Below are 25,638 nucleotides of genomic sequence, written 5' to 3'. Positions count from 1 at the left end.
GTGGAGTTGGCAACAGTGAGACAGCGAGATATTTCAGTGCACCGCACTCGTGTAACAGTGTTCGTACTGAAAAAAATAAACAAATATTATTCTAAGTTTTTGTTTTGTTTATAAAGTGCATATTGCATCAAGTATATAATGGAGCCATGTACCTACAATCCTAGTCAACTAACTACCGTAAGAAAATTAAATCCATTGGAGTTGTGTTCTTGAGAATATGCTGATGGGAGCTCGCCTTTTGTAAACAAAACTAAACAAAGAGCTACTGTATATGTAGATTTCAGTTTTATTATTTCTCATATCAAAAACATACATACTATACACAGCTACCTGTGTATTACTTTTTCCCAAAGCTTGGCCACTTCCAATGCATTTTCTGTTCGTTGATGAAGTTCATTTTCTGTGCATGATGCTAGACACAGTCGGCGTTGAAGCATATGATGACGAGTCCGGTCTTCTTCAGTCTCACTGAATATCATCTAGATCAATGTAGCCCCATCTTGCCAAATAAACCTTTGATCTGCCAACTCCAGATCTCGGTCTATTCAAGGTTCAAAAATGGCTCTGAGCACTATGGGACTTAACATCTGTGGTCATCAGTCCCCTAGAACTTAGAACTACTTAAACCTAACTAACCTAAGGACATCACACACATCCATGCCCGAGGCAGGATTCGAACCTGCGACCGTAGCAGTCGCGCGGTTCCGGACTGAGCGCCTAGAACCGCTAGACCACCGCGGCCGGCGTCTATTCAAGGACTTCCAAGTCGTCCATTCCTCATCATAGCCAGGAGGCCAGGAGGTGACGCTTCAGAAATGCTTTTTCAGCAAGGTGGAAGTTGAGTCATAGTTGCATCCTATCTTTCACAGCAGTGGCTCTATGTGCCGTCGATGTTCTAAGGAAACTCACCATTGACGTCAGTGGCAGCTATTTCTCTTCGAAGAGGAAGTGGTGTTATTCCTGCGAGGTGGTAAAGCCATTCGAGTGGAGTGGATTTCAGGAAACCTATTATGATTCTGTAGGTGCCATTGAGAGCTACTTCCACCTGTTCGGCATGTGCTGAATTATACCAAACTGGGCCTACATGCTGTACCGCAAAAGAGCATAGAATCACTGCACAATTTCGTATAGTTGCCAGTTAGCTACACCCCCTCCCCCCCCAATTGTGATCCGTTCCGTTTCCGTAGAAGATCGTTCCTGGTGGAAACCTCTGACGTTTAGTTCATGCAGTGCTTCTTGAAATAAAGAATCTATCAAGTGTCACTCCTAGATACTTTGTGGTCTGACGGGGATCCAGTTCGACACCCGATCATAGTACCTTTAATTTGCGACTAGCTTACCATTTGGTTTAAGTTGTTCTGTGTATCTGAAAAAATGTTCAAGGGTATTTGTGTGGGTGTTCTCCACAATTCAAAATTTGTGCTCTGGGTGGCTATAACAAAGTAATCGGCATACAATAAGTTCCTACTATATGGTGTTATGGGTTACTCATTCAGTTATACATTCTAAGACGAGAATTAAATAGAAAAAAAAGAAAAACACAGCGCTCGACGAAGGAATTATCCGTATGGAACGGAAATCGGTAGGTGTAGTGTACATGTAGAAGTAAACAAGTGATTACAATTTCAGAAAAATTGAATGATTTATTCAAAAGGAAGAACTTCACAATTTCAGCGAGTCGATAACGCGTTGATTCACCTGTTGTCCCTTTGAAACTTCGGCTTCGCACTGATTGATAGAGTTGTTGGATGTTCTCCTAAGGGATATCGTGCTAAATTCTGTCCAACTGATGCGTTAGATCAGGGCTTCCCAACCTGTGGTCCGCGGACCCCTTAGGGGTCCGCCGGCTCTTTCTAGGGGGTCCGCGGCCACCTTTCACCAAATCCTCTAAAAAAATGAGTAAAATTATTGAATAAAAATGTGAAAATCAAATTCATCCCTATTTTTTTTTCGTGTGAAAAACATGTGTACTTTTACTTCAGGTCGTATCCCCAAGCAGCCTTTGGGGTTCAAAAGTGAGAACGTATGCACAATTTAGTGCCGGAGAATGCGGCTTCTCTTATCAACTGTTTAGCAACAATACGGAGGTCGTTTGTGCCCCGGCTTACGGCGCTAGATGCACTGAAACCTTTTACGCATGCGCGGAGCGAGCTTTGTCGACCAATCACAGCGCTCGCTGGCACGTATGCGGCCCCAGGCATCATTAAATGTTAACTTGCTTTGTCAGTGCACTATCTATTTCATAAGTCGATTTTTGACCAGTTTATTACTTCTAACATGGATCAGTGGCTGAAGTCAGGATCATTGAAGAAGGGTGCAGTTTCTCCATCGCCTTCACGACAAGGGAGGGTTTCCAGTTGAAATGAATGAGGAGGGAGGACGACCAAAGAAAGACTTTACATAATTTTAATCAGACTATAGTGTTTTGAACAAAGTGAGTAAAGCCACTAGTAAGTGTCTGGATAAAGTGGGAATTCAAATTGGATCATTAATTTCAAGTTGTTTTCATTCATCTCTAAACAAAAGACTATTGATACTTCGGGGGCGGGGGGACGGGAGGGGGGGGGGAGCATTGGGAACATGGCACTTGCATTAAGAAGCTTTCAGTTCCCATGGGTTTCGCTCTGAAATTTAAAGTTACTGTGCTCTTGACTGACTAGGCGTCCGCCATGGATTTTCGACTGAAGAAGGGGTCCGCCAGCTGAAAAGGTTGGGAAGCCCTGCGTTCGATAGTCGAAATCCCGAGCTAGTTGGAGTGCTCGAAACATTGATAATTGAGGAGAGATCCGGTGACCTTGCTAGCCAAACACACCGTAGAATATCGTCATCGTGCTGCTGTGCTGTAAGGGTGCCTTGGATGAAAACCAGAGGACTCCTGCTACAAAAGGAAATGGTCTCCCAGACCATTACTCCTAGCTGCCCGCCCGGATAGCGGACGACAGTCAGAGTGATATGCCACGGCTGCCCAGAGCGTCTCCAGACACATCTTTGCTGGTCATCGGGGCTCAGTTCGAAGCTGGACTCATCACTGAAGATAGTTCTACTCCAGTCGATAAGATTACAGGCCGAATGTGTCTGACACCACTGCAAACTGGCTTATTTGCGTACCGAGGTAAATGGTAATCGGCGCAAGGAGCCCTCGTTCTGTGGGCCGGCTCTTAATGGTCCTTGTGATCACAGCTCCTGTTGCACGTCGGGTTGGTTGGGTTGTTTGTGGGAGGAGACCAGACAGCGAAGTCATCGGTCTCATCGGATTAGGGAAGGACGGGGAAGGAAGTCGGCGGTGCCCTTTCAAAGAAACCATCCCGACATTTGCCTGGAGCGATTTGGGGAAATCACGGAAAACATAAATCAGGATGGCCGGACGCGGGATTGAACCGTCGTCCTCCCGAATGCGAGTCCAGTGTGCCAGCCACTGCGCCACCTCGGTCAGTAGTTGCACGTCGGCCCCATGATAATAATTAATCCGGGGCTCTGAGCGCCTCTGTGATGACTGCTCGGACATCACGTTCTGTCGGTCTCTAGGTCGACCGCTTCCTTCTTGACGCTGTGTTCGGCCATGGTTCACCCATTCCCGCCAAATCGACGGATAATTGCATCGCTCCTATTAAAATGTCGAGCGATTCGCTAATTACTTCAACCGACTTTTTTGAGCCCACCTACACGTCCTCTCTCAAGTGCTGACATCTGTGTATGTTGTTCACGCACCAGACTGCGAGGTATAATTACTTTTCAGCTTAGTAGACGGAATGAAAGTCGCAAAAGACTTTATGCCCTGGTATGGTATCGACGTGTCCCCTGTTAACTCTAGCGGTTCTAGGCGATCAGTCCGGAACCGCACGACCGCTATGGTCGCAGGTTGGAATCCTGCCTCGGGCATGGATGTGTGTGATGTCCTTAGGTTAGTTAGGTTTAAGTAGTTCTAAGTTCTAGGGGACTGATGACCACAGATGTTAAGTCCCATAGTGCTCAGAGCCATTTGAACCATTTGAACCATTTAACAGCTGAGTGGTCAAATTGCACTGCAGCGTTATACGTTCATCTATCGGCCACCATAGTTTACAGTTTTGCGTTTTTCGTCGATACCTGTATGAATATATTTCTTTTATTCGTGTGTATTTTGAACAGAATTGTAGCCAGCACACTTCCATCCGAGAGCTCGTTTTTCTGCACAGTGTCAAGAATTGAAGGAACGTATAGCATAGTATGCGTTGTGCTTTAATAACTGCTGCAGTAGTCCTGCTCTAGTTACGACTGCAATGCCGTGAAACCTGTTTCTTGCACAGCAGTGACGTAGGCGGGGAGCTGGCGGCCCAGCAAGGCGCGGCTGGGCTGGCGGAAGCCGCAGGCTGGTACCGCCGCCGCCACGGCAAGGACGCGGCGGCGCAAGGCTGTCGCAACGCTGTCCCCTGCAGATTGCGTCGCGTACACCGTTTACCGTTAGCGGACATCTCGTTATCTCTAATTCCTGTTGTCTATCTAGTGACTTCCCTCCCATTAGCGAGTGGCCTGTCTACTGCAGGTAGGCGCTTCCGACGTCAGAAGGAAAGACTGGAGGTACGTTCTGCGCACCAGCTAAAATGCGCTCCATGTTGACAGAACAACCCTCTTCCTTTGTATTCATGGCTGCCGTAACCTGTAACAGGTCTAGACAACTTTTATTCAGAACTTCCTCTAAGACGTTAAACAGTACAAAGCTTTCACCCTTTTTTCACCTGTTCCAAGGTTTCATGTTTCCTCATCGTTACTATTAATCTAGTCCAGCCTGTTGGATTTTGATGGCAATGAATCACTATCGGCAAATAAACACAAAAACACTTGTCCTAAAATAGCACAAAAATTATTTCCCCTACAGGTACCAGTGCTATCCCGACAAATCGTTGGTTCTTCCATTGAAGTAATGTGTCATTCGATAGCAGTACGTAGGGGCCTGCTCCAAATTCACCACTGTCCACGGAATTAATATCAGCTTTATAATCCAAGCATTTCATCCTCATGACGTAACAATGAAACTTCCTATAGAGATAACCGACCATTGCATACTTGCCCTCAATACTGTGTAGGAATGTTTTTATGGCAAATCTTCTTATTCCATGCACACGAAGCGATTCAAGATCATGACCTTCAGATCTTTGGTATGTAATGCTCTTTTCATAACAGTTACGTACTGTGCCCCGATGGAAGAGGACTGCCAGCGGTGTAATTGTCGCTCTTTAGTCGCTGAACTATAACATTTACATTAACACAAAAAAAAAATCAAGAACATACAATAAGTGTTGATATTTATGACGAAATGATAGAATCTGACGAACATTCTCTTGATTAAGAGCATGGTATGATGGGAGCTTCCGGTAACTTTAAGAACTGGGATGTAAGAAGTGTTGGAGAGAAGGATACATCGAAAGGTATAGGGATTGTCTTCGTGAGAAGGAAATCATAGGGGGGATGTAGGTGTTATATGAGTGGGATGCCACTTGGGCAAGTAAAGGACGAAATGGAGCATTCATTTGAGATCGGGTAGATACGGTTGGTTATGTTTGCAAGGAAGGGTAGACTTAAGGGTTCAGCGATGAGTCATGGTTCCGGGAGCGACAGGTGATTAGAACTGTGTATTAAAAGGAGCTAGTTTATGAGGAATTTTAGCACCGACATTCTTCAATAAATGCTTCACGGATTTCTTACTGCGTCAGGTTTCAATGTAACCTCAAGCATTCGACGACTTCCTGCGACGTCATCGTTAGGAGTTTTCTGAAGGCCGTGTGATCCTTTAGTTTTCCGAATACATTCAGTACATTCCATACATTCACCGCTGCCTATCGCGGAAGGAGATTGGCAGTGATGCTTATTTCGTTTGGTGGCGGATGACTCAGTTTATTTCTGTGTTGTCTTTCAGCATCAAGAGCACCACCGAGGATATAGCTGCGCTGCCAAAGTTCTTCCATTATAGACAACGACATATCTCTGGTATCATTTGGAAGTTCCGTGGTTTCGTGACGTGCCTATGATAGTTGTAATTCGGAAAAGAGTAGCTCTCATTTCACAAGACTTTCTGAAAACGTCATTTTGACGTCACACGTAATATCGACAGGTCCAAGAACTGTTATCGACTTTCTTCAGCGTTCGATGCGGGCATCTCTAATATGGGCAACAGCTAACGTATGCCGCTAGCGAAAGAGATATGTCAACCGCGACTGCCGTTGGTTTGCAGGAAGACTTATGAAATGCTACCCTGAAATATTTGTCACCAGAAAGAATACGAGTGTTATTTCTCATCATTTCGCTTGCAGAAATTTAAGCTGATCTCTTAGATTTCCAACTAAAACCACACTCAGAAATCACCACACATTCAGAAAGAAACAATCAAATGTTTATTTCATCTTTCATTCTCTAATCAGACGAAAATCTCGAATAACATCTACTGTTGCGGAACATATATTCATAACAGAGTCCTAAAATATGTTAACAAAGTTAAGATGAAAAAAATTTTTAACATGTCGTGGGATGCGAATCTACATCTTTCAGCTCCATAAATCACAAAAATATGCATTACGCTTTTTTTATTTTTTTAAATAACGGAAGGAAGAAGAGAGAAGAAACAATCGGGGCTATACATCGGTCCATCGGAGGAGCCCGAGGGCACGGAGGACAGGGGTCGTAACTGAGGCCTGGCCACTGTGCCTCCGGACCTCTCCGCAGTCGGGTGCCCAGAAAGGGAGGGTTTGTGGTAGTTAGGGTGCAGTGATCACAGTTCCGGCGAAATGGGAGTAGAGGGTAAAGTGTCATGATGCTGTCTTATGTGGGCTGCCTTGTTCGGTGAAAGATGCGCTCGCCTTTGTGACTTCCTCAGAAGGCGTGGACCGAAGATGCTGATGCAGCGAGAAGAGCGGGAGGAGAAGTCATAGGTGTGGAATGGGAACAACTCCCATGACGCCCTAAGTGAGCGTCCTAGGGATAAATGTCTTCATTGCTCCTTCCCTCCCCCTCCCCCCTCCTTCTCACCGCTCCCTGTGGGCACAACTGTAACTACACACATCAAAAAAAGTTATGCATCACCCCGGTTCCCAGAATACCCGAAGGTAAACGTTGGTTGCGGATATTGTAACACAGACACAGTCCCTTCGACTGTTCAGGGATGTCACTAAACCCTCCCAAAGATGTAAACAACCATGCATGAGCAGCGCCGATTTGACGGAGGGGGTCCGACAGCTAATCAGTTCCAGTCATTCCCCCAGGAATGAGGTTGTCTGTAGTTCAACCATGCCCAGACGGTCAATACCACGGTTGTTACTTTGTGTCAGGAAGGGCTCTCAACAAGGGAAGTGTCCAGGCGTCTCAGAGTGAACCAAAGCGATGTTGTTCGGACATGGAGGAGATACGGAGAGACAGGAAGTGTCGATGACACGCCTCGATCAGACCACCCAAGGGCTACTACTGCTGTGGATGCCCGCTACCTATCGATTATGGCTCAAAGGAACCCTGACAGCAAACCCACTATGTTGAATAATCTTTTTCGTGCAGCCACAGGACGACGCGTTACTACTCAGACTGTGCGCAATGCCCAACTTCACTCCCGACGTCCACAGCGAGGTCCATCTTTGCAATCACGACACCATGCGGCGCGGTACAGATGGGCCTAACAACATACCGAATGGACCACTCACGCCCTCTTCACCGATGAGTGTCGCATATGCCTCCAACCGGACAATCATCGGAGACGTGTCTGGAGGCAACCCGGTGGCCTTGAATGCTTTAGACACACTGTCCAGGGAGTGCAGCAAGGTGGAGGTTCCCTGCTATTTTGGGGTGGCATTATGTGGGGCCGACGTACACAGCTGGTGGCCATGGAAGGCGCCGTTAACGGCTGTACGATTCGTGAATGCCATCCTCCGACGGATAGTGCAACCATATCGGTAGCATATTAGCGAGGCATTCGTCTTCATGGACGACAATTCACGCCCCCAACGTGCACATCTTGGAATTACGTCTTTCAGGATAACGACATCGCTCGACTAGAGTGGACAGCATGTTCTCCAGACATGCACCATATCGAACATGCCTGGGATAGAATGAAAGGAGCTGTTTATGGACGACTCACCCACCAACCACTCTGAGTGATCTACGCCGAATCACTGTTGAGGAGTGGGACGATCTGGACCAACAGTGTCTTGATGAACCTGTGGATAGTATGCCACGACGAATACAGGCATACATCAATGCAAGATGACGTGCTACTGGGTATTAGAGGTATCGGTCAGTACAGCATTCTGGACCACCACCTCTGAAAGTCTCGCTGTATGGTGGTACAACATGAAATGTGTGGTTTTCATGAGCAACAAAAAGGGTGGAAATGAAGTTTATGTTGATCCATGTTCCAATTTTCTGTACAGGTTGTTACGAGGAGATGCAGAACTTTTTTTTGATGTGTGTATACGTCTTTCTTATTTTTTACTGTTGTGGAGTCAATATCACTTCCAGAGGCGGATAAAGACGTTTTAGCAATATGTTCAACACCACACAACTTAAATGCAGGCCCACGACAAAAAGACACAGCATCATATTAGAAACGCCAAACTAAGACGCTTTTAAAACAGCTAGAGTAGTTACTGTGTCTATAGCTATCGTTCATTTATTTTTAATGAAGAATATCTAGACTCAGACGTCAGGCATGAAACACAAAACAATATCCTTGTGTGCTGGAAACACAATGTTTCAAGCAACTGAGCAACAGATACCTACACCAGATATTAGAGTGACCAAAGAGTTAAGGGTGGACGCACTCGAAATTGGGATACGAGTACGTTCCATTCTTCAAACCAACGAATATTTCTAAGTCCTATTAAGGCGGCACATAAATCGTTTTCATTCCCTTTCTATAGCTCACAATGCGCATCTATATGCTAACACAAGCTTGGTGGAAAAAAATCTGTTTTTTGGCGCTTGTTCCCTTCTTCAAACTTCAGACTCATTTGTTGTCATGTCACTTGGTTCTGAGGTATTTTGGTTGTGATAAACATTCCTCCCATCTGTTAATTAGTCGATCAAAAAGCACTGTGTATATGCTTCCGTACAAACCCTTACTTCTCGTATTTAGTCTTCGTGATTCGTACGCCGGGTATATGTTCGCGGCAGTAGGATAGTTCTGTAAGTCCGTCGTAAATGCCGGTTCTGTGACGATATAATGTTAAAAGTTCATTTTTACAGGGTGAATGTCACTTCATCTGATTCCTTAATTGTGTTGACGAATGTTCTTTCCGTTCTATAAGCTAAGTCAACGTACCATCTAAGATACTGACGGCTGTGGTAAGTAGGGCTATTGGACCATGAAATGGGCAGTCGGATTCCCTACAGGAATAAAATCAACGTAAAAGTGTAAGAAATAAGATACAGATATGTCAAATATCTAATCTCAATTTGTTGGTCTACAGAGGAAATCGATGAAAAAAAGGCTTCGGTGGATCGCAGCCTATTACTAAAGGCAGTTCCGATGATTTTGTTAATGACACAAAAATTCTGAGCAGTACTCGTATAGGCGGCAAGAAGTCGGTAACAAAATAGTGTAGGTGCTTTATAACATCCTTGGTTTACAATTAATGGGATAAAGTGTGCAGAAAATCAACTGCCTGCTCTAGTAACAAATTTGCTTGTGACTTTTTTTACGCAGTACGTTACTTCTTGAATGCGAAATCCTGTATACTCACAAGGTACAGTTTCCTGATGAGGTTGGGAATCGTTGTTGACGGAACAGAAATAGGTTACTCAAGTGACAGTAATGAAGGGCTATGGTACTGCAAAGGCGCATGTTAATACGCGAGACAATATGCAACGGAGGGAAAGCGGCAAGGTGGGCGACGTTCAAGCGAAATTTTCGCTAGAACAGAAATTTTTTGACAAATATGTGGTGTAAAAAATAATTTATATCAAGAAGGACACCGTGGATCGTACAAGTGTTTTGAAGGTTTCGGAAAAGCAACAAAGTACTAACACACTCGTTACAAACGATTTTTATCTTCGAGATCCGACGATTATACTGATTACCTACTTCTCTGTGAGGTCACTTACAGCGTTTTCCGTGAAAACGGTGAAAGCTACAAAAAATGTGTAAAGAACGGACGGCCTTGGCGAAGGTGACAGGGGTCGAAAATGTAAAGCATTCCTCGTGAATGATTCAGAGCTGCGCAACAGTTCGACCAAGGTGACCTCGATACAAGGTCGCCGGAGAGAACTGTTCCGTAAAGTCTTAGTCACTACGCCAGTCGCATCAGCTGTTTCTGGACCGATTCATGTGCTCACTGCACAAATCAGTAGAGACTAGTCACGAAGAGAGAGAATGTCCACTCGCAGTCAAAAGTACGTTTTATGTGGAGAATACGTGCCTGTTCGCTATTTTAGAGACAAACTCCTTGCTGCAGTCCGGGAAACGCCACGGCAATTCACAACTGTCGCTTTTCGAGAATCAGTCCTACGCCTATTAACATTTCCTTGGCAACGCTATGCTACCTACCTTCGTGACAAATGTCTATGTTATACACTGTCTAGTGACATTAGTGTGACCACCTGTCACAAGCCTGAATAATCACCTTTTGCAGCGCGAGAGGTGCAGGAAGGAGGTTAATGAATTCTTGAAGGGCCGGCCGGAGTGGCCGAGCGGTTAAAGGCGCTACAGTCTGGAACCGCACGACCGCTACGGTCGGAGGTTCGAATCCTGCCTCGGGCATGGATGTGTGTAATGTCCTTAGGTTAGTCAGGTTTAAGTAGTTCTAAGTTCTAGGGGACTTATGACCACAGCAGTTGAGTCCCATAGTGCTCAGAGCCATTTGACCCAATTCTTGAAGGTACCTTCATGAATATGGGGCCACGTCGACTCCAGTGCTCTGAAAATCTGGATCCATGGTGCGAACAGCCTGATCGAGGTAGCCACACAGAGTCTCGATTGGGTATTGATCCGGGAAGTTTCGTGGCCAGGGATGTACGCTAAACTCTTCCTGGTGCTCCTAGAACAACGTACGGGTACTGTGACCTCCGTGGCACCTTGCATTACCCCGCTGGTAGATACCGGTGCCAAGGGAAAAGAAACTGCGTGTAGGGGTGGACATGGTTTACAAGGATAGTCGTATACTTTGTTGATACATTGTGTCTTCCAAAACGACGAGATCACCCCGGGAATGTCTGAAACACTCACTCCAGGTTGCAGGGCGTTTGCCTTCAGACGTTTCACGCTGTACACGAAAACGACCATCGGTCCGATGAAGCATAAAACGTGATTCATCTGAAAGGCTACCTATCGCCACTCAGTGGACGTTCAGTTGCGGCATTGGCATGCAAATTCCAGCCATCGTCGCCGATGAACAACAGTCAGCATGGGTGCATGAACCACGTTGATAATATTGCGTTTGCTGCGGAGGCCCATACCTAGCACTGTTCGATAAACGATCCTTATTAGCCCCCTGATTCATCTTGGCGGTTAGTTATTCGAGAGTTGCTCTTCTGTTCACCGGTACACATCGCCACAGCCGCCGTCACCCCTGTCATCTACAGCCCATGGTGCACCAGAGTTACATCGGCGCTGCTTTTGAATAGTGCCATGTCACCATGCGCAGTAAACGACTACTTTAACCACGGCAGCAAGCGAACGGTTTACAAATTAGCCGTGTCGGAAATGTTTATACCCTCCGCCCGTAAGCCAATGATCATTCCCTTTTGAACGTGACACACATCACTCCGTTACCACATTACGACAAGGGCTGCACCATTTTTCGTGTCCCACCGGCACGCTTTACATACCCGCCGCTGCAAATGTTGTAACCTGCCGTTTGCGACTGGTTATTGCACGTTGAAGTCGAACTTGGATGGTGGTCACATTAACGTGACTGAACTGTAGAGTGGCAACGTTTCTGACGCTAGCCTATAAAAAGTTTCATTACCACGAATTCACGGCCAGCGTTTAAGAATCTTTAATGCACCTGGAACCAAGTCGTCCCCCCTTGAAATTAAAAAAAAATTCTATTAAGTCTTACGATATAAATTCGTAAGTCGCAGTTGAATGGTGTAATTAGTACTGGTGGTTCGCTTTTAACTAACGTGTTGTAATGATGTGCCACTCGTCTCAGAGGTCGCTGGTTCCAATACCGCTCAGTGGATGGCGAGGGGTGGGGAGAGGAGTGCGGAAGGTTCGCAACCAGCAGATCGTGCGGCCAGGTCTTGAACTGAAGACCTAGCCATACATCGTTCGCTTGGTGTCAGAGCTCAAGCCGTTGTTTATGACAAAACGAAGGTCTGATATCAACACTGAACCTGGTACTCCCGCCGTTCTACGCCCCAGTACCTGATTTCACGTGTTTGTTGTCACACCTAAGAAATACAAAAGAGTCACTTGGCAGTAATGGGTAACAATCGTCTATGTTACTGTTGTGGTCGTTAGTCCGTCGTACGGTTTCGTGCAGCTCTCCACACTAGTCTTTTATGTGCAAGCCTCTTCATCTCTGCATACCTGCAGCAGCCTATATCCACTTGAAGTCAAGTCATTGCCTGCCTCTACAATTTTTGCCCCACGGAAGCAACACGGAAATCCTCATCCAGCTCCAGTGACTGGCACTACAACGGAGGCGTTGGGCGTCATGCTATAGTTTACTGCGCAAGAGCGTACATTCCTAGAAGAATCAAACAGTATATTGCTTCCTCTTACGTATACCTCACGAAAAGACCATGAAGGTAAAATTAGAGAGATTCGGGCTCAGATAGCGGCTTTCCAAAAATCGTTCTTCCCGCGAATTATTGGACTCTGGAACAGGAAATCGGGGAAGTGACAGTGGAGAGCAAAACATCCTTCGCCACACATCATCAGGCGGCTTGTAGAATATATGCGTAGATGGGAGGAAAGAAGATCGGAGTTTAACGTCATGTCGACTGTGAGATCATTGGAGACGGAGCACAAAATCGGATTACGACAGGACGGCGAAGGAAATCGGCTATGTTCTTTCCAAAGGAACCATACCGGCATTTGCTTCGAGCGATTTCGGGAAATCATGGGAATGCTAAATGTGGATGCCCGGACGGGGATCTGAACCGTCGTCCTCACGAACGCGAGACGATTCTGGTAACTACTGTGTCATCTCCCTCGGTATGTAGATGTAAATGTAAACGCAGTTGCAGTAGAGAACTGAAGCGTTTGAATGGTGGTGTTAGAGAAGGTTGCTGAAAATTAAGTCGACTGATAAGAAACCAGGAGGTTCTCTATAGAACTGACGAGAAAGGTATACCTGGAAAACATTTATTGGAAGAAAGGATATGACGATAGGACGTGTGTTATGACATCAGGGAATAACTTTCATTGACTAGAGGGAGCCGTAGAGGGCAAAGAGGTGCGTGGAGACAGAGATTGGAATGCACCCAACAAATAACCGAGCATGCTGGGAGTAACTGCTACTATGAGATGAAGAGGTTGACAAACGAGCGGAAGTTGAGGTGGGCCGCATCAAACCAGTCTGACGACTGATTTGCCTGAAGTTGCTACAAGCGTTGCAGAGTTATAGATTACATGCCACGTACCTCTTATTTCGAGCGTCGGCACAAATATATGTAAAATTAATTGTCTTTCGTGCTAAGTCAGCTGTCTACAATGTTTGGCTGAAATTGTTCCACCTGTTGCTGAGCAATGCTGGAAAACGCACGTACATCCATTTTTAGGTTCAAATGGTTCAAATGGCTCTGAGCACTATGGGACTTAACTGCTGAGGTCATCAGTCCCCTAGAACTTAGAACTACTTAAACCTAATTAACCTAAGGACATCACACACATCCATGCACGAGGCAGGATTCGAACCTGCGACCGTGGTGGTCGCGCGGTTCCAGACTGAAGCTCCTAGAAACGCCAAGCCACCCCGGCCGGCCCATTTTTAGGATTCTGTACCTCAGTCGGTAAAAACGGAATTATTATAGGATCGCTTTATTGTCTGTATGTCTGTCTGTCTCTCCGACTGACAGACTCCTTTTTCTCAGGAACGGCTACAGGTATCGTTTTGAAATTTGTTTCAAGTATTAACGTCTGCTGTTCTTTGGCGATGTACAAAATTTAAATTTATAAATCAATGCAATCAAAAGATATTGTCTTATCTGAAGATGCATTTTTCTCAGGAATGGTTAGACCTATCGAGCTGCAGTTTATGTCAAATACCAAGGTTTACAGTGGTGTATATAATTTAAGCTTCTACGTCAAGTCAATAAATACCGCCATGACTGTCACATATTATTTTTATACTCGCAAACTCACTCCTCAGAACCTGTGGATGAACTACCTACATACGTGGCGGGCCTAGTGGTCTAGCCGTGATGGATCTGCCTGAAAGCTGTTAGGACGCGGGATTTTCCAGTGTTCATTTTAACCTAGCCTTCACCTCTCAACAATGCGATGAGTCGCCAGAAACAACACCTGGTTTCGGATTCCACGTCGAAATGTAGGACCCCTTTACCCGGTTGGGGTAGGGTAGGGACACACAACTCGCCGAAGTCGCGTCCAGTAGAAAGATCTGCACCAGACCACTGAGTGAGCGTCGTGAAATTATTATTATTTTTCTTTCCTTTCTCAGACGTTATGTCTGGTTAAAAATGGAAAGTGACGCGGATCTTGATCAAGCGTGACTTCCTTTTAACTGTACAGTATATGCTACATTGCATTTGGAAACTTTCGGGTAATTGAACATGTATCAATAATTACAGATTTCTGTAGTTGTATATATACGTTTGGATGTAGCTGTACTGCGTTGATGTACTGGTGGATATTGTGTGGTATGACTCGAGTAGTTGATAGTATAATCGGTATAATGTCAACTTTATCCTGATGCCACATGTCCTTGACTTCCTCAGCCAGTCGGATGCATTTTTCAATTTTTTCTCCTGTTTTCTTCTGTATATTTGTTGTATTGTTTATTATTTATTATTATTATTATCTATGTACATAGTTAAGTTTGTACAGAACCCTCGGAGTGCGAGTCCCATTCGCATTTCTCCGGTTTTTTATGCATAGGGATACGAGATTAATGGTTCAACCAGGTGCCTTTCAATAATTTGACAGCTCAATACTCAAAAGACAAAAATTTAGAAATTTTGCTTATATTTGTTTCTTTTTATTTATGTTCCAGACTGGCAGCGGTCGCAGTTTGGAGCTCCGTTCGCAAGGTGCCCAGGCATCCTGTCTGTGGAAAGTCTGGCTTCAGCGCCGAACGTCAGCTGGGAAAAGCAGCGCTACTTTGTGTACAGAGCCTCCCTGTTTCTCATCCCGACCTAGTCCCTCCTCTGTAATTTAGCTTTAAATCCTCCAAATACCCTGGCCAACCATGACAGCGTCAACTATCAACACTTTAAGAAACCGATGTGGATTCCAAACTGTCAGGTTATTTGTTAACACAGTCTTAACACTCTAGTGGCCAGCTACATTGCGCAAAATTGGTACATTCTTTACATCGTTCTTCGAAATAGGGTAATTAAACCTAATTAACGTGTTGCACACTATATTACCGGCTAATCGTTAATTTCAACGGAAATTATCACTGGACACACATCCGAATCTCCGTATTATAGTCTAATTAGAACTTGTTAATTACGTCTGCCAAGTGTCGCTGTAGCGTTGTCACAAAGCATTTAAGCTCCAAGTCACTTAAAGCTCAGTCGTAGTAATTCCCCCTGCCTTCAAAACTCACGGCTCACATCGGCGCTCGGGGATACTGAAACAAGTCGTGGTTGTAGTGCGTGTCAACAGTTGTACACTTCTCGAACCCTGCGCGCAAACTAATATTTTGTAGTAGCGCGTAGGCAACAGAAGGTAGTTTGTGCGCGACCTTGAGTTCTCAGGTCAGTGATGTAAAGCGTAGAGTAACAATTAATTTTGATTAGACTATAGTAAATTTGGATGGCACATTCTTCATATCACCGGAGAGCTGTTACGTGTGAAATGCAGTGACTGACGTCTCACTCGAAAATAAAACACTGTTTCTTAAAATATACCACTTGGAAAACAGTACGCTGCAAGTACTGCGAAATGGCATTTCGTCTCACAACAGAAAATCCCTATCCAAAAAAGTCTGTTTCAATGCAGTGGCTTTCGTAGGGTTGTTGGTGTTACTAACCGCAGGTTGTCATTTACAACATCTCCCATTCACAACCAAACTGCAAAAGCAGTGCGTTAGAGTACCTTCAGATGATAGCTTTATAAAGTAAGGCAGATGAAAGCTTTTCACGTGACCGTGGAAACATTGCCTAGTAACGTATCTGCGTGTGAGTTGCTTCAGAGAAATAATTGCTCTATATACTTCAGGTGCAGGTCACAAAGGCTGTATAATTCCCTGTTTCGATTTACTGCCAAGTCGTCATTAAATGGCCTGTTTTCGAATATTTTGAGTGACGACTGCAACCAGTCATCTTTAGATGTTGTTCTCACGCCCTTTAATTAGTAAATTACTTCCCTATTGTTGAAATTCATGGTTATTGTATTAATCACACTATCAAATAATGTATGTTGTTGAGCAGGAAAAACTGGCTGAAATCTAGTGGATTTTTTTCAAACACATCAGTAGTGCGAGCTTTATCTTTCGTATGGGTGAAATTTTTATCTTTTCCTTATGCCTAGATTGCCGAACTATGTCTAAGAATTTTAAAAGTTGTCAGGTTCTTAAATCTAGTTTCAGGCCACAAAATTATTTGTTGCGTAAGACTCTTTGTCTGTAGTGGGACTTAATTTCGTTTTTTCTATGTGGTTTCACATTTGCATTTCTGGCTGCTTGTACTGTTTCACTGCGGTCTCTAATACAACTCTAACATAATTATGAGGAACGTTGTCTAAGATACATTTCTTATTGAATTTAATTACGAGAACTGTTCTCATTGCCGTCAGTTTACACTTCCTGTAAGTTTTCATTGTTCCTCTGACCTAGTTAGGTAGCGAAATAAAAAGTTTATCCATAATGAATGTGGAATACTGCCACTGTGATGAATAATGGCTTTCAGAAATGATTGATTTATTCATCATAGCTGCAGTTTCTACATCCGGAATGGATAAAAGTTAGGTATGTTTTCCGCCTCTCTTTCTTTCGTCACGGATCATATGGTGAGTTGGTAAAGAATTGCACCAGGTAATGATACGACTAGTGTGACCTGAAGCTGAAACATATATCTAATAAGAAGGACAAGACGGTGACTGCGTTTCCCTAAGGGAGCATCCCAGTCTATAGACTCTATGCAGTTCTTCTGGGGCATTAAATGTTTCTGCGAAGGCACTTGTCGTCTTCTTCGGGGCAAGCGTAGCACCCGCGGCTACAGTCACCACTAACGGTAGCTAACAACCAGTCCACTGCACGCAAGTACCATCATCAGTTCGCGTGATACCTGTTCGCTATAGGCAGCTCGTGAGCGGAAAGTGTGTCCGCTTTCTAGCGGCTACATCGCTGACCACCACGTGGGGGCTGGGCGGACCAGCCCACAGCCTTCTAGAGTCGCGTTCTGCCTGGGGCGCCAGGAAAGCCACAGAAGAAAGTGGGCGCGCGTTACGTCACTCAGCGCGGCCCGCGGTCGTGTATTGTTCCGCTACGCCAGGCGAGTCCGCTTGTTTTGGTTTCACTCCGGTCGTCTACCCCAGATCGCCCGCTGCTGGCAGTATTTGAATCCACTCGGTTCCTTAATCCCTCGGTTTCATCGTGAAATAAATTAAACAAATTTGAGCACGTACTGTAGTTCAAGAAGACAACTTATAATTCAAGAATACGGCCAGACCCATAACATCAAATAACCGTAACTCTTCTAGCGGAACTAACACACCTCATTATCTTTACTACCCATACTCTTCCTCTATAAAGCAAGGATGTAAGCTCCCTATCTTTTCAATATCCCCTATCCACTATTTATTTATTGATTCCGCATTCGCAGGCACCGAAGTTGATTGAGATAACAGAGTCTACCCTTTCCACCCCGCCATTCTCTCTCTCTGTTTTAGCAGTAATCGCCAAGGAGGATTTCCGTATTTCGTCTCGAACTGCGGGAAGTAGAGTATTGATAAGGGACAGTTTTCCTGTCTCACGTGGTATTACTATACCAAACATACTGTATCAAGTATTTTACGAGTACCTTTTATTGTAAATAACTTTTACATGCATTGTTAAGAACTTATTCATTATTTTATTACTCACGTTGTAGTTGTAATAGTTTTGCATTTGTCATATTAAACGTAATGTACAAAATACTTTCGTGTTTTTATTTAAACCATCTACTCTTAATGCAAGTTTCAAAGACATTATTCATTTCTCTGGACAGAAATTAACAGAATTAAAGTGCAAATATCTTCTGGTAGTGTGATAAAGAAAACAGTAGGCTACAACTGTAATTTATTAGCACCAACACAAAAGGTAAAATATCATTAGATTTAAGAGCAAAAGTCGATTCAAAATAAAGATCAATCAATTAAGTTAGGTAGAAGTGATATTAGAGTAGACTACCTCCCCTTTGCAGATGATTCGACAATTTTAAGTAGGGATGTTACCACAGCTCAAAAACAAATTGAAATTCTTAAAGAAATCTCGGAAAAGATAGGACTACAAATATCATTCGAAAAGACGGAATACATGACATGCAACAAACAAGCACCAAAGTTTTTGAACACGAAATATGTAAAAATAAAGAGTATCTCAGTTTAAATACTTGGGGGAAATAATACAAGAAAACGGTCTGGAAAAAGCTGTAAGTGAAGTTTGCTGTCAAAAGAAGGCAACTGCATTCAGATTGACACAAAATATTTATAATAAAAAATCGCTTCCTAAATTCAGTAAACTTAGACAGTACAGCACTGTAATCAAACCTGAATGTCTTTATAGAGCAGAAAATTTAATTTTAAATAGGAAGAGGGATATTGAAATAATTCAAAAGAAGGAAAGAAATATTATCAGGAAAACAGTAAGCCCCAAAGTTACTGATGGAGAAACTTATAGGCTGAGAAGTAATAAGGAAACATAAGAATACACAGACATACATGGTGATATGAGAAAACGAAGATTTAAATTTTACAGGCACATTAAAAGAGTGGCACCCACTAGGTTGACAAAACAAATAGTAGAATACTACGAAAACAGAAGTAAGGCCAAAGTTGAGCCAATGGAATGGATTGCTGCGATTAGGGACGATCTTACAGCAGCCGGTATAACTCAGGCAGACTTTACAAATAGTGAAACATTCAGAAAAAAGATATTTGATTGGAAAGATGGTCAGAGGGAAGTTAGAAAACGGACTGGAACACCGTGGTCTGATAAAAGAAAGAGACTTCATTCAGAAAGGATGAAACAAATTTGGGCACAAAGAAAGGCCAACCATCAAACGTGACATTGATGAAACTTCCTGGCAGATTAAAACTGTGTGCCGGACCGAGACTCGAACTCGGGACCTTTCAATGGGAAAATATACTTACTGTATGGGTTCTTACAGACTGACCAAACAAAGTCTATAGCACACAATACAGCGACGTCGTGCCAAAGTATGACCAGCACTAGTCAGCTGTATAGAATTGGAATACAAATTATATACGCCAAAGAATAAACAAAACAAGAGAATGACAATAACACTTTACTTTGAATACATATTGTTCTCCTAAAACAGGACACATGTTACACAATTAGTTCTCTTTATGGCAGTGCAGTGTTGTACCGTGTAAATACAGTACTTAACAGTCAGTAGTTAAGAATTTAGAGATTCTAGTAGTACCTAATGTGCGTCATCTGGTAGGTTCTATGAGCGGTTCTAGGCGCTTCAGTCTGGAACCGCGCGACCGCTACGGTCGCAGGTTCGAGTCCTGCCTCGGGCATGGTTGTGTGTGTTGTCTTTAGGTTAGTTAGGTTTAAGTAGTTCTAAGTTCTAGGGGACTGATGACCTCAGAAGGTAAGCCCCATAGTACTCAGAGCCATTTGGTAGGTTCTACAGGGGGTGGACAGAAACATGGAAACACCGAAAACACGACACATTACCATACCTAATACGGTGTGGCATTCAAAACGTCTTCCAGTCGTCTCGGAATGGACAAATACAGGTCCTGCATGGTTTTCAAGGGAATATGGTACCATTCTCCCTGTAAAATAATGGCAAGTTCAGGTAGACCAGCCGGCCGTTGTGGGCGAGCGGTTCTAGGCGCTTCAGTCTGGAACCGCGCGACCGCTACGGTCGCAGGTTCGAATCCTGCCTCGGACATGGATGTGTGTGATGTCCTTAGGTTATTTAGGTTTAAGTAGTTCTAAGTTCTAGGAGACTGATGACCACAGATGTTAAGTCCCATAGTGCTCAGATCCATTTGAACCATTCAGGTAGACCATAAAGCCAGGGGAGTTGAGATGTTCCATTCTCTTGCTCACCAAACCAGTCCCGGACCAAGCGCGATATGTGAACAGCGACCCTGTCTTATTGGGATACAGCACCGCCATTGGAGAACAACCATTGTACCATGGGATGGACCTGGTCTGACAAAAAGATCACATAATCCTTGACAGTAACGCGATCTTGCAGAGTAATCGTGGCCCTCAAGGAATACCACGAGATATACTAAGTTATCAAAAGTATCCGGACACCTGGCTGAAAATGACTTACAAGTTCGTGGCGCCCTCCATCGGTAACTCTGGGATTCAATATGGTGTTGGCCCACCCTTAGCCTTGATGATAGCTCCCACTCACCCTGGCATACGTTCAGTCAGGTGCTGGACGGTTCCTTGGGAAATGGTAGCCCATTCTTCACGGAGTGCTGCACTGAGGAGAGGAATCGATGTCGATAGGTGAGGCCTGGCACGAAGTCGGCGTTCTAAAACATCCTAAAGGTGTTCTATAATATCAGGTCAGGACTCTGTGCAGGCCAGTCCGTTATACTAATGTTACTGTCGTGTAACCACTCCGCCACAGACTGTGCATTATGAACAGGTGCTCGATCGTGTTGAAAGATGGAGTCGCCATCCCCGAATTGCTCTTAAACAGTGGGAAGCAGGAAGGTGCTTAAAACATCAGTGTAGGTCTGTGCTGTGATAGTGCCACTTAAAACAACAAGGGGTGCAAGCCCCCTCCATGAAAACTACGGCCACGACCACCGCCTCCGAATTTTACTGTTGGCACTACACATGCTGGCAGATGATGTTCACCGGGCATTCGCCATACCCACACCCTGCGATCGGATCGCCACATTGTGTAGCGTGATCCTTCACTCCACATAACGTTTTTACACTGTTCAATCGTCTAATGTTTACGCTCCTTACAGCAGGCGAGGCGTCGTTTGGCATTTATCAACCTGATGTGTGACTTATGAGAGCCGCTCGACCATGAAATTCAAGTTTTCTCACCTCCCGCCTAACTGTCATGGTACTTGCAGTGGATCCTGATGCAGTTTGGAATTCTTGTGTGATGGTCCGGACAGATGTCTGCATATTACACATTACGACCCTCTTCAACTGTCGGTGGTCTCAAACGTTGTTTAAATGTGTGTGAAATCTTATCTTACTTAACTGCTAAGGTCATCAGTCCCTAAGCTTACACACTACTTAACCTAAATTATCCTAAGGACAAACACACACGCACCCATGCCCGCAGGAGGACTGGAACCTCCGCCGGGATCAGCCGCACAGTCCATGACTGCAACGCCTTACACCGCTCGGCTATCCCTTGCGGCTCGACGGTCTCTGTCAGTCAAAATGGTTCAAATGGCTCTGAGCACTATGGGACTTTACATCTATGGTCATCAGTCCCCTAGAACTTAGAACTACTTAAACCTAACTAACCTAAGGACATCACACAACACCCAGTCATCACGCTCTGTTAGTCACAGACGAGTTCGGCCTGTATGCTTTTGTGCTGTACGTGTCCCTGCACGTTTGCACTTCACTATCACATCGGAAACAGTGGACCTAGGGATATTTAGGAGTGTGGAAATCTCGCATACGAACGTATGACACAAGTGACATCCAATCACCTGACTACGTTCGAAGTCCGTGAGTTCGTCGGAGCGCCCCATTCTGATCTCTCACGATGTCTAAAGACTACTGAGGTCGCTGATATGGAGTACCTGGCAGTAGGTGGCAGCACAATGCACCTAATATGAAAAAATTACGTTTTTGGTGGTGTCCAGATATTTTTGATCATATTGTGTAGCTGCCAAAATTATCACCAAAACCCAGCCATGTTTCACTCTTGGGACGTAAACTCGAGCAGATGTTGGAAACAGTGTGGAGCAAGACTCGTCCGACTAAACGGCATACTTCCATTGCTTTTACAACTTTGGTACCCTTTTTTCCGTTAGTCATTTCTAAAACTAATGAGTGGTTTAGGAATTGCAGCTCGTCCTTCAATTTCCTCCTTTTGAAGGATTCTGCGTGTTGTTTTGGTGTTGAGAGGTTTCGCGTGTACAACACTCAGTTCTGCAGTGACTTTAGCGTTTGTCGTCCCCTCGTTGTTCGTCACAGTCCCCTTCAGAGAACGCTTGTCACGACCACTATATACACATTTTCGTCCACTTGGTTATGTTTTTCCACTTTTCCTGTATGTGGTATAAATCTTCGATACGGTGCCTCCTAAAACACCGAACACTTCGGCTACCTTGTTTACGGGAGCACCCACCACAGGAGCACCAAAAATGTGCCCACGTTCGAATTCTCTTAGCTCCGATATGACACACTCACAACTACATAGAACACTGTTCCGATCACGACTGACAGTTGCGACGTATAGAGGACATTCCACAGGTGCCGTCTGTGGTCAAATGCAACAGCGCAACCTGTAGGATCGGCTAGCATCTGCATTTATGTTCAAGCATACATTTCTCTCGGCATTTCCATGTTTTTATCAACCCCTCTATACGAGTACAGAAATTCAAACCAGAGTATAGTGGAGTTGAGGGGTGGGAGGTGAGGCTTCTCTTCCCATCCGAGCGAACTGAATTGGTAACTGAGCTAATCTCGGCAACCTTAAATCCTTATCCGTACCTTCAGTGTGGAAGTACCTCTCTGTCACGTCTGATCAGGTAGCTCAGTAGTTCGGTCAGACAGAAGTTTTGCTTTTATCAGTGACTTTAAGATAGTTAACTCCGTACAAACACTCCCATGCAAAGCAGATTACATATTGCAGCGTTGCTGGATATTTTCCTTGGTGTAGCGAGTCGATCGGCAGGAAAAACGTGCAAGTAAAGTCTGACAAATTTGTTTTGGCAAATAAAGGTAATTTGACATATCCAGATACGGCAACCTTTAACTCTTTAAAAGCTCGTTTACGACATGAAAATATCCTTCTAGTTTCAAAAAATGGTAAAAGTTTGTTGGAAGTCGCCGAGTGCTCTCATTCTCAATTACTGGATAAATATAGTCTGGGGATTTGCAAGCTGTGAGTTACGCTGTCTGAAGACAAATACACAGTTTTAAGAAAAATCAACTGTCCACTGTGCGAAACATTTAACTTGATGTTATACCTATTAATCATCAGATTATGACAGCATTTTAAATTTTTAAATTTAGCCAATACTTACATGAAGTATAACGTATATTTAACATGAGGGGTGGGGGCTGTATACAAGGCGACTGTTCTAAGAGACTCATTTTCTCTAGTATTTTGAAAGATATTTGCAATTTCTTTTTTGCATCATGTAGCTGGACTCAGCCCAAACAAATACTGGTCGTAAAGTCTTTCACGCAGCGTCGATGGAAAACTTCGGTTTTTTTCCTGTTAGAAAAAAAAAATTTTTAAAGTGTAATTTTACTTGCACATTCGACAGAGCGGTCCCATTTTAGTCTAGTGCGATATTCCCTTCATCGCTGTATATTAAGAGAGACAGTAAAACGCGTACTCCACCAGCGACAGCACCGCCCTGGCCCACTACGACTGCTACTGCCATGCATCAGCGCTGCTCAGTCGCTGCTGCCGGAGCACTGATAGTTCTTCGCGTTTTACTGTTCCTCTTAGCACATACAGATAAAGCGAATACCCCACGAGACTAATTTGGGAACGCTCTATCGAACGAGCACGCAAAATTACACTTCAAAAATGATGTTCTTTGTATCCAGAATGAGATTTTCATTCTGCAGCGGAGTGTGCGCTGACATGAAACTTCCTGGCAGATTAAAACTGTGTGCCGGACCGAGACTCGAACTCGGGACCTTTTCCTTTCGCGGGCAAGTTCAAATGGCTCTGAGCACTATGGGACTTAACTTCTAGGATCATCAGTCCCCTAGAACTTAGAACTACTTAAACCTATCTAACCTAAGGACATCACACACATCCATGCCCGAAGCAGGATTTGAACCTGCGACCGTAGCGTCGCGCGGTTCCAGACTGTAGCGCGTAGAACCGCACGGCCACTCCGGCCGGCTGGTGTTCATGTTGTCCTCATAATTTCATCATCATCATCATCATCATCATTCGTGACAGTGGCTAGATTGGATTGAATAAAAATTTGACTTGTAAAAATTGGGACTTTGTATACGCGCTAATGACTGCGCAGTTGAGTGCCTCGTCAACCAAACATCATCATCATCGTCATTCATATTACTTCTGCTCATTTAATGTTTCTCATCCCTTTTCAAATGTCGTAACAGTTTAGGTAGCAATGGCATTCGCATAAAACAAAATCAATTTATCGTTAATCTCCTTATGTGACCACTACTATAACATACAAAAATCTCGTGTGCATGGGCCACAGGGAGAAAGGGTGAGACAAAAGTAACTGAAGTGCATCGTCTCTAATAAATGGGGGTACAAGGCTCATACATTCCGATAGAACCAAAAACAACTGCGTGGATCATCGTATTTTAGCTAAATGAATGTTAATCATGTATGCAAAGCCACCCATCAGCAGTTCTTCGATAGCAAGTATCTGGAAATAAGAAACTAATCTTCAATTCATTCTAAAACTCAAGATAAGGAAGCCGCGCTGAGTGGCCGCTTTGGTTAGAGGCGCCATGTCACTGACTGCGTGGCCACTCACGCCGGAGGTTCGAAACCTCTTTCGGGCATGGACGTGTGTGTTGTTCTTAGCATAGGTTAGTTTAAGTTAGTTCATTTGAGCAGAGACGAACCTCAGGGGTAGCCAGTTACTGGTTGTATTGTGGGTGATCAAACACTTCCCATCGAAAACGTTGCAGCAGCATATTCATTGCCCCTGCAGAGTGCGGCCGACAATTGTCGCGTAGAACGAACCGCATGACAGTTATGTTATGTGGATTGCATAGCTTCAGTCGAAATCCTTCGGCAGGCCCTCATACTTGGTGGGAGACGCTAATTTCTCGCCATATTTACTTTCTCACTGTGAGCTCATAAGTGAAAAGAGCGACATGATGCGATCGACGGGCGTACGAGACACAGTGCCAAATGCATCTGTGCAAAGCTTCATGAGATTTTCACTGTATTTTTCATTTCGCGACCGATCGTTCCTTAATTTCTGAATAGACTGGTAGGACTTATTTCTAACAAGCGCTTTTATATTTGGTTCGTTCGCTGACAGTGCACTTCAGAAACATGCTACAAGTGTATTCCGGTCCTTACTTGTTTCACTGATATGATAGGAAAACTTCTATTTCCACATATTTAAATATTTACCGCAGTGTTTCTGTTTCATTTGCTGTGATACAATAAGTGCTGAAGCAACTTCCAGTACAT

General features: G+C 44.3%; 1 protein-coding gene across 2 annotated transcripts in view; it reads left to right on the top strand.

The window, feature by feature from the left end:
• Positions 1 to 18,223, top strand: part of LOC126161507 (E1A-binding protein p400-like) — a 175,710-nt gene extending 157,487 nt beyond the window's left edge. For both annotated transcript variants that reach the window (XM_049917412.1, XM_049917411.1), the window contains exon 7: positions 15,135 to 18,223. The gene's annotated coding sequence lies outside the window, so the exon portion shown is untranslated. The remainder of the gene's footprint in view (positions 1 to 15,134) is intronic.
• The last annotated feature ends 7,415 nt before the right edge of the window (positions 18,224 to 25,638 follow it).

The sequence above is a fragment of the Schistocerca cancellata genome, chromosome 2 (assembly GCF_023864275.1).
Source record: "Schistocerca cancellata isolate TAMUIC-IGC-003103 chromosome 2, iqSchCanc2.1, whole genome shotgun sequence".
Classification (NCBI taxonomy): domain Eukaryota; kingdom Metazoa; phylum Arthropoda; class Insecta; order Orthoptera; family Acrididae; genus Schistocerca; species Schistocerca cancellata.
The sequence above is the reverse complement of the archived record's forward strand: the minus strand, read 5'-3'. Positions and strand labels throughout refer to the sequence as shown.